The following is a 9,104-nucleotide window of genomic DNA, read 5'->3' on the forward strand; positions in this document are numbered from 1 at the left end:
AACTTGAGAGACTATTGAATGCTGAAAATGAACTGAGAGTTGAATGGGAAGGGGGAGGGGGGAAAAGAGGTGGTGGTGATGGTGGAGGGCACTTAAGGGGAAGAGCACTGGGTGTTATATGGGAAACAATTTGACAATAAAATATTATGGAAAAAAAGACATACCTATTTTAATTAAATCAATAACTAAATATTTTTCTATATCATGTGAACTTGGAAAAATAACTTGGATTACTTTCTATTTTTTTAACATTTTAGAACACCCAGTACTTACAAGTGGTTGCCTTTAAACTAACTAAATAGGACTCTTTGACAAATTAATTTTAGCAATTCCATGAGAGCTGGAAAAATATCTTACATTTACAACACTTATATGTGGACACACACCAGGACAGATGGAAAGACCCTATAGTTAGTGATATTGTGTAGAAAATTTTTAAGATTTGTATTTGTCCTAAGAATTGATCTTAAGGTGGGAGTGCTGGAGTAAGGGTCCAAGAGCCGTTTTAGAAGTTTCTAATTTTTGAAAGGCCTATTTCTTTTTTCTTCTTCTCCTTCTCCTTCTTGTTTTTCTTCAATCTCAGGTGTATGTGGGCTGTGTTCACATATAAAGACATGATAAAATGGATTACTTAGATAACGGATAGAGTAATGAGCTGCAGGGTTGGGATTGTGCATATTTTGCAGTTATCTCTTTGCACAGAAGTTGTCTTCAGATTGTTGGGTAACCTGGTGTCAATCTAACCATTCTGAGAACCAATTAATCCTTTCATGGGAGTCTTCCTAAGGTGGTGAGTGCTCTAGCAGCCTTTAAAACTCCACCCATGCCCACCAATTTTATGGCTTTTGGCATCTGAAATCCCCATTAGCAATAACCTTTATTTACACATACACCTTAGTGGTATCCATGGTAATCAAGAGATGTTACTGTATCATGGTCACCAGAAGGCCCTGTGTGCACCACCACCAATTCCCGTGGAAACTTGCTGAGATTTTTGACCCAGGGAATTGTGGTCTGAAAACCTAGAAGCCCAACTCTAGACCAACCAACCCAGCTGGGCTCCAGGCAAACATGCCAGCTGAATCGGCTCTGGTCCTAACCCACCCTATAAAGGAAAGCCAATCAGATCTAGAGCTCTAAGGCAAGAAATGCAGAGCCCAGAACCAAGACAAACTTATTGTTTTGAAGGCTTTGTGATACCAGGCCTGTTTCTCATTGTCCCCAAATGCTACCAGAAATCCACTTCCAACCCTGCACGGCCACCAAATCTTTTATATAACAAAAATTCAACCTAATAAATTTTAAAGATGTATTAATCAATTCATGAATCAGGCAGCATCCCATTCAGCAAGTAGAGGGAGCTCAAAGGGTTACAAATAAAAATAGGTTTGGGAACGTAGAGAGGGAGAGGAAAGAAGAAAATTATGAACAAAGAATCCATTATTTTAGGCAAGATCACCCTCCTAAGGGGAGCCAAGGGGACTGTCAGTACATTTCCTGGTGCTGACCAGGAAACTCCCCCATGGGCCACTTGAAAGCTTGTTTCTGGTGGGTTGAAACTGCTGGTTTATGTGGTTTACTGGCATGAGGCCTTGAGTCACACCATTTTAGGCCCATGTTTTATTTTGTTTTGTTTTGTTTTGCTTTGTTTTGTTTAACAGAGGGAATTATATTACTTAAGCACCGACGTGGTAATTCTAAGAAGAAACCTACATATTCACAGGATGACTTTTCCTACCACAGGTCCCCCAGCCTTACTTCTCCATACATTTCTTAGACCCTCACCAGCCAAGGGAATTTGGTTCAGTACAGTCACGGGGCCAGAACAGAAACATCTGAGTGGTAAATTATAAGTGATATTTGCTGAGCATTCAGCTTGTCAACAGAGAGGAGCAACAATATGAGACAATGTTTGTCTCGGGGCTAGAATTTCAAAGGCTTCTCCCTTCAAGCCCCTCCCCTTATCTAACCACCACCACATGCTTCCTTGCACTTGGAGCCAGACTGTGAGTGTTTTTTTTAAGACTTGCAGTCAAGACTCAGTGAATGGAGCTTTTTGTAAAAATAAAAATATGTGGTAGCATGTGGGTGTGTGTTCTTCCATCAGCAAGAATTGTCTTGTTTCGGGAACTTCAGTCAAGTTCTATGTGGCATTTGGGTCCAATCAGGGACCTGGAACCACAGCTTCATCCCTACTCCATAGACTGGGTCACTTGACTCTGCTGCTCACTTCCACCACCACCCAAGCCTTGGTAGCATCCCAAACAAAACCTCTGAGTCCTCCTGGAACAAGCTTAAAAGAAACTTTGCAGCCAGATGTCCCTGATTGCAGACACCATGGTGGGATTTTCAGACACAGGCAGGATTAACTCCCTGATTCATGTGCTTTTGAATAGGGAATGGGTCAACATTAGGCAGGGAGAGGTAAGGGATCTTTGGGGAGGCAGACTGCACCTGCAAGTGGGAGGCTGAAGAAGCAATGGGGTTTGGGAGGCAAAAAAGGATAAACATATTTCAGACCTACCTGGGCTAGGTGCCATGCATGGAATCTCACAAACTTTCTGATAAGGTCCCAATAAAATGGACATGAAATCTTCACTGGCTACCCAGTCAGGACCCCTCTCACTCTTGAGAGCTTTGTACTTCCCTTCAATAAACTGTATCACTTTGCTCACTCTGTTTTCCATGAGATTCATTCCATGACACAAGGGCCAGTGTCTCTCCCATCCTCCAGTAACACTTTATCTCTAGTCCATGGCCCTTGATGCTCAATGCTTTTTTCTAGAATCACCTGTGAACAATGAACACTATGGATGCCTGACCCCCACCATGGAGGAATGACTAGAAACTCTGGGGTGGTGCCTGACCTTGAATGTCAGCCAGAGGACTCTGTCCCATGACCAGGGAGAGAACCACTGGCTGGACTGTGAGCCAGCCTCTCAGAGACACAGTTCTTGTGGATGTCAGCCTCAGGCCAGCTATGTGTTGCTCTCCTTGTCCTGACACCAAATGGGACAAAGAAGAGAGTCCCTGCCCACTCATGCAGGACATCTATGCAGGACACAGATGGCGGAGGACAGGGTTGGAGTGAGAAGGGAGGAAAGAAAGGAGGAACAGCCTATGGTGTGTCCCTAAGACCAGGTCCTCCTTCACCTGGTGCTGCAGAAGCAGCAACCCTCACTGTGGCTCAGCAACAGGAGGCAGCAAGTGGGATAAGGCTGGGCCTGGGTGCTGTGGATGCCCTGGGCTCTCCCAGAAACTCAGTCATTAGGACCCCTCCTTTGGGGACCCTTTAGATTCATCCTGACTCTTTTTCAGAGCCAGGCTGCTCAGACACAAATACATTAAATACATTTTTTCTAATTAATTACTCTGGTGTGTTTCAGGTACAGTACTGGCTTCTAAATTTAAAAGTGTCTTGACCAACTTTCAGCCACCAGTGGGCATATTTAAGGCCTATATGCTTTGATGATTAAAGCACAAACATGCCTTTATGGGTGGCATTTACCAGGAGACCCTGAAGTCTTAGAATGGGTCTTCCCAACAAAGCTCATCCTAAGAGTCTCACATATTTGACACTGAGAAAGAAGTACATGGAATATTGTAGCTCACTTGGATATACCACCACCTCCCTTGCAGGCTAGTGTTCTGGGGCTCTGCACTCACCACAAGAGAGCCCCACCAGACAGCCCATTGCAACCAGGAGCCTAAAGGCAATCACCTGCTAATAATACTAATAGGTTCAGATAAGAATCACCAATAGATGCTAAAACCACTGGAGAAAGTGGTTGGAAAACAAGGATACTTACAGGGTTTCAAAGAATCTCCCTACAGATGACCTATTAATTACAAAAGGAGCAAGACATATGAAGAAACATGTCATACAGTACTTTAAACAAGTTATCAAAATCAGTGTCACTAGGACTGGGACAAACGCACATCATGCATCTGCAGATATGATGCCCTGAGTAGGACAGAGTATTGCCCATGCGGTGCTTCTCCCAAAAATGTTTACCTTGAATCTATTGGGCAGACCAAATTACCTTGAATCTGTTGGGCAGACCCAAATTAATAACCCAAATGCATTAACATATATAAACTATTTATTTACTTACTTATTTAACTATTTAATTAATTAATTATTTAGTTATTTTCTAAGTAATCTCTATACCCAGCATGTGGTTTGAACTCACGACCCTGTGATCAAGAGGCACATGCTCCACCAACTGAGACAGCCAGGTGCCCCTATAAACTACCAGTATAAACAGTAAAAAAGTGTTCTGTCCTCTTAAAAAATGTAAGTGGCATTGAAGACAAAAGCAGAGCATTGTTCCAGATTAAAGGAGATTAAAGAAACATGATAGTGAAATGCAAAGCGTAAACCTGTCCCAGATTCTGGCCCAGATGGAAAAAAAATTCCATGATGGACATTTTGGGGGCATTTGGAATTTTTAGAAAGAACAGATTATCAGAAAATAACAGTGGATTAGTCTTAAATTTTCAGAATTTGATCATTATGTTGTTATTTTAAAAAAGAAAGAAAATTCTTTTCTTAGGAATACTTCTTTCTTAGGCAGAAGTGTTTAGGTGTAAAGGGCCATAAAATCCACGAATCTCAAAAGGGTTAGCAAGAAATTATAATTAAAACATGTGCATGTGAATATATAATTTTAGATTTCAGATGTCATTCCTGATTCTTATAATGGCCTGCTTTTCCAAAATGCATGTTTTCTTTCAAATTATTGTTTATTTTAGGAACATTAAGGCTTATGGACTAGAAAACCACAGAACAAGATTTTTTTTAAATTGTGTATAAAGTAAGAGTTAATTAACTCTGAGTGTAACCTTGGGGGCTTTCTGATTAATTAAGTACATTAAATAAAGTGATGAACCTTTTACCTTTTACTATATGCGTAGTCTAGGTAGGGTCACTTTGTACTTGCTTTTGAATTTTTGGGTGGTTGATTTTGCTAGAAAAGTAATTTCTAGATAAAGTGTAGCAACTTTAAAATAATTTAGTAGTGATGTGATGCCTGAGTGGCACACCTGGTTGAGTGTCTGGCTCTTGATTTTCAGCTCAGATCATCATCCCAGGGTCATAGGATCTAGCCTTGGTGTTACGCTCTGCACTGAGCATGGAGCCTACTTGGGATGCTTTCTCTTTCTCTCTCTGCTCTTCCACTAGCTCATGCACATGCACGTGTGCTCTGTTTGTCTCTCTCTAAAATTAAAAAAAAATACTGTGGATAGAAAATTAATTTATTTCCCAAAAAAACATTTCTTAGAAAATTTCAGATATGTTCCTGAAAAGTTCTGTGCAGCACAATGTTTGCAGTCTATTTAAGGGGACCATGCAATGATTCTCTCTGAAGTATAAAAGAATTAGAAACCATATGCTTGTTCTTCCACAAGTTTACTTGCTTAGAGAAGGTCATGTTGGTTTTTTTAGTTTCTAAGTGTGCACATCAAGCAAAATGTTAATCATGAAAGGGTTCCCATTTCCAGGAACAAGGCAGGATAGGGATCTCCCTCTAGTAATAGCCAAAAATGCTTACTACAAGAAATGTGTGGGGGTTTTTTCATTGTTCTGTTTTGTTTTATTTTGTTTTACTTCTTAAAAGTATCAAAGATCTGGCAAGACAGTAAGAAATTAAAGTCCCAGTCAAAGGGAAAACAAGGGACACCTGGGTGGCTCAGTCACTTAAGTGTCCAACTTCAGCTCAGGTCATGATCTCAAGGTTTGTGAGTTTGAGCCGCAGATCAGGCTCTGTGCTGACAACTCAGAGCCTGAAGCCTACTTCAGATTCTGTGTCTCCCTCTTGTTATGCCCAAGATTTCAAAATCGTCCCCCAAAACCAGAGACTGCCAGGGAGACCGAATCACGCATGCAAAAGCAAAGGGCTTTATTATGGGCTTAGGCTCACTGGGCCTAAACTCGGGCTCACAGACTTTACCAGCACAGTGGATCGGTGCTGAGAGCCCCGAACAAAGGCGGGGTACGGCCTTTATGGGGTTTGGGAAGGGGGAGTTACAGGAAATTGTGACACAGGTACAGTGACCCAATCATTATCCCATAACATTATTGGCAGTAACTTTAACCATACACATTGTCCAGAGTGTTCGTTACTTTTGGCAGGACCCAATCACAACATTTAGCATGTTAACCAACAGAGTGGACCCAGGACCCAGGACCCTCTGTAGGGTGTAACTAGCCTTAAGCAATAAGTGATTATCTATAGCTTCTATCTCTAGGCCTGCCCTTAGAAATGTTAAGGGTGTGAGCTGGCCTTTCCTGATTGGGTGTTACAAGGGTGGTCCCTCCTGCCTTGGGCAATGTGTGCCCTTTTATTGTCTAATGATTCTGAGAAACCGACACCTAGACCTCCAAGGTCAGAGGGGAAACTTGAAGCCTGTCATGGAGTCAGTTTGATTCAGAATTGTGTCCTTACACTCTCTCTCTGCCCTTCCCCTGTTCTCGCTCTCTCTCTCTCTCTCTCTCTCTCTCTCTCTCTTTCTCTCTCTCAGAATAAAAAACATTAAGAAAAAAAAGGAAAACAAGGGTGCCTTAGTGGCTCAGTTGGCTAAGCATCTGACTTCAGCTCAGGTCATGATCTCCCGGTTTGTGGGTTCGAGCCCCTCATTGGGCCCTGTGCTGACAGCTAGCTCAGAGCCTGAAGCCTGCTTCAGATTCTGTATCTCCCCCTCTCTCTGCGCCTCCCATGTTCATGCTCTGTCTCTCTTTCTTTCTCAATAATAAATAAATGTTTAAAAATTTTTTTTTAAAAAAAAGGGAAAACAAGATCTCTGAAAATCATGCAGCACCTTAAGGCTGTTTTTGAATGAAGAGCCTTTGCCAATTTGGGCAAACTTTAACTTTTAATTTTATATGTTTTTGTCATATGTGTATATGTGTGCATTTATGTAGGAGAGAGGAATAAAGCAAAGGCTAACAAGTGGTATATGGATCTGTACCTGTCAGGTTTAAACTAGACAAACAGAACCAAAAAGAAATTTATGTTCAGAGGTTTACAGTCAGGCAGTGGCCTGTAGGATTGCTGGCTGGAAAGGCAAAGCAGACAACATGCTCAGGAAAGGCAGGCTGGAACTCGCAGGTACAAGCAGGGTTTCTTCTTTCTCAGGGAAACTTAATTATGCTTTGGAGAACCCTGGAGAAGCTGAACCAACTCACCCTCTTACCTATGCTCATGTCCCTTCCTTAAAGCAAACTGACTAGGAACTCTGATCACATCTACAAAATGCCTTTACAGCTACACCCAAAGTAGTGTCTGATTGAATAACTGAAGACAAAGGACTGCCCAAGATAAAACTGACCATACAATTTTGCAACTAGTCTATAATTTTGAAATCTTTCTAAATATAAAGTATGAAACACTGTGCTACCCCATTAGTTCCTTTCTCAAACTGGAGTTTGTGAAGGGCACTGCAGTAGTAGGGTCCAGGAATCCCTCCTCCTTTGCCTCTCTGACCCTCAATTCTGACCCTGTGATTAGTACAGCAGTGATTGAAGGACCAGACCTATGTTTCATTAACATAATTAATTTGCAGCCTCTGTGATGAAGTGTTATGCCTCGGTCATATGAGGCCATACCTCTCAAATTAATGTGCTGTGACTCACTTGTTCCTCACAAAGAAGGAAAACAAAATAGGTAAGAAACTCACATCTGCATAAAGAAAGGAAGAGCAGGAGAGAAGGACTAACTGAAAATAAAATAAATTATTCTATGTTTCTTACTTATTTTATTTTTCTCTCAATTCCCACAAGCTAACCTAAACCAGAGGAATGCATTGAACATGTATGTTAGTACAATATAAGCTTCTCCCCAAAATAAAATTTTATACTGCTTTTTGTTGTTTTTGTTCTGTATCCATATCTTGACCTTCCCAAATAGCTCTTTTTTACATCTTTCTTCTCCATCTTGCAGACTGACATGAGTGTTTTCTGCAGAGACACATGAACACAGTTGCTGTACTTATAAGCAAGTATTGTAATGAGGTAAAGATAACTGTCAGTCACTCTATGGTCCAGCTGCACAGGAGTGACTAAGGGGCTGAGTTCTAATTGTCTGGGTAGTCTGGGCTGGCTGGGTAGCTCTTAGTACTCGAGGGGTAGTTTCAGTTTGCCTGAGTTAAGAGACAAGCTGGAAATGGGTGCCTGGGTGACTCAGTAGGTTGGGTGTCTGACTTCAGCTCAGGTCATGATCTTGAGGTTCATGGGTTCCAATCCCACGTCGACCTCTGTGCTGACAGCTGGGAGCCTGTTTTGGCTACTGTTCCTCCCTGTCTCTGCCCCTCCCTGACTCACAATCTGTCTCTCTCTCTCTCAAAAATAAATATTTAAAAAAGTTTTTTAAAAAGAGATATGCTGAAAAGAAGAGCTTAAGGGAAAATGTGGGACAAGGTTGATGAGTATAAGCAGGAGACTGTAAAGATCAGGTCTTGGGGTCTACCTGGTGACATAACATCAACTGGGGGTTATCAAGAACAGTTTAACATGAAGCAGTTTAATTCTTGTAACATCCCTCCAGTGAAGAAAACATGCTTCTGTGGAGGAGTGGTTAGAACCAGAGGAAAGTGGAATTACCTCTTAACTGTTAGTACTTTAATAACCAGCTACTTTCAAATACATTTAGACCTTGACTTCTTTAATACAGCTTTGTCAGCCCTTTTTACCTGGTTAATATAAACTTAGCTCTTCATGTAGGTTTCATTTCCTGTAATTTCTGAGACATTAAAAACAAGTGGGATAATGTTTCCATTTTAGTTTTTTCCATGTCCCTTGGGGATCCACCCTTCCTTGTCTTACTGAAATAACTCCAATTCTGTAAAACAAAAGCTATAATGGGAGGAAATGTTGACATCATTTTCTCAAAAACAATGAAAACAACCCTTAAGAGTGTCAGGGAGCCCTCTTACTTAACTCTAGGCCCAAGTAGTTAAAACCAGAAATACATAGTAGCAGAATATTTACTATTGAAGCTTGAAAAGATGTGAGTTCTTTGTGTGCAATCTTTCATTTATGCATGCGAGAGGGTTTTCTTTTTTTAATATTTTTACATTGTAGTACTTGTTTTGCTTGTTGGGGG

This window comes from Suricata suricatta, chromosome 12 (genome assembly GCF_006229205.1).
Source record: "Suricata suricatta isolate VVHF042 chromosome 12, meerkat_22Aug2017_6uvM2_HiC, whole genome shotgun sequence".
Taxonomy (NCBI): domain Eukaryota; kingdom Metazoa; phylum Chordata; class Mammalia; order Carnivora; family Herpestidae; genus Suricata; species Suricata suricatta.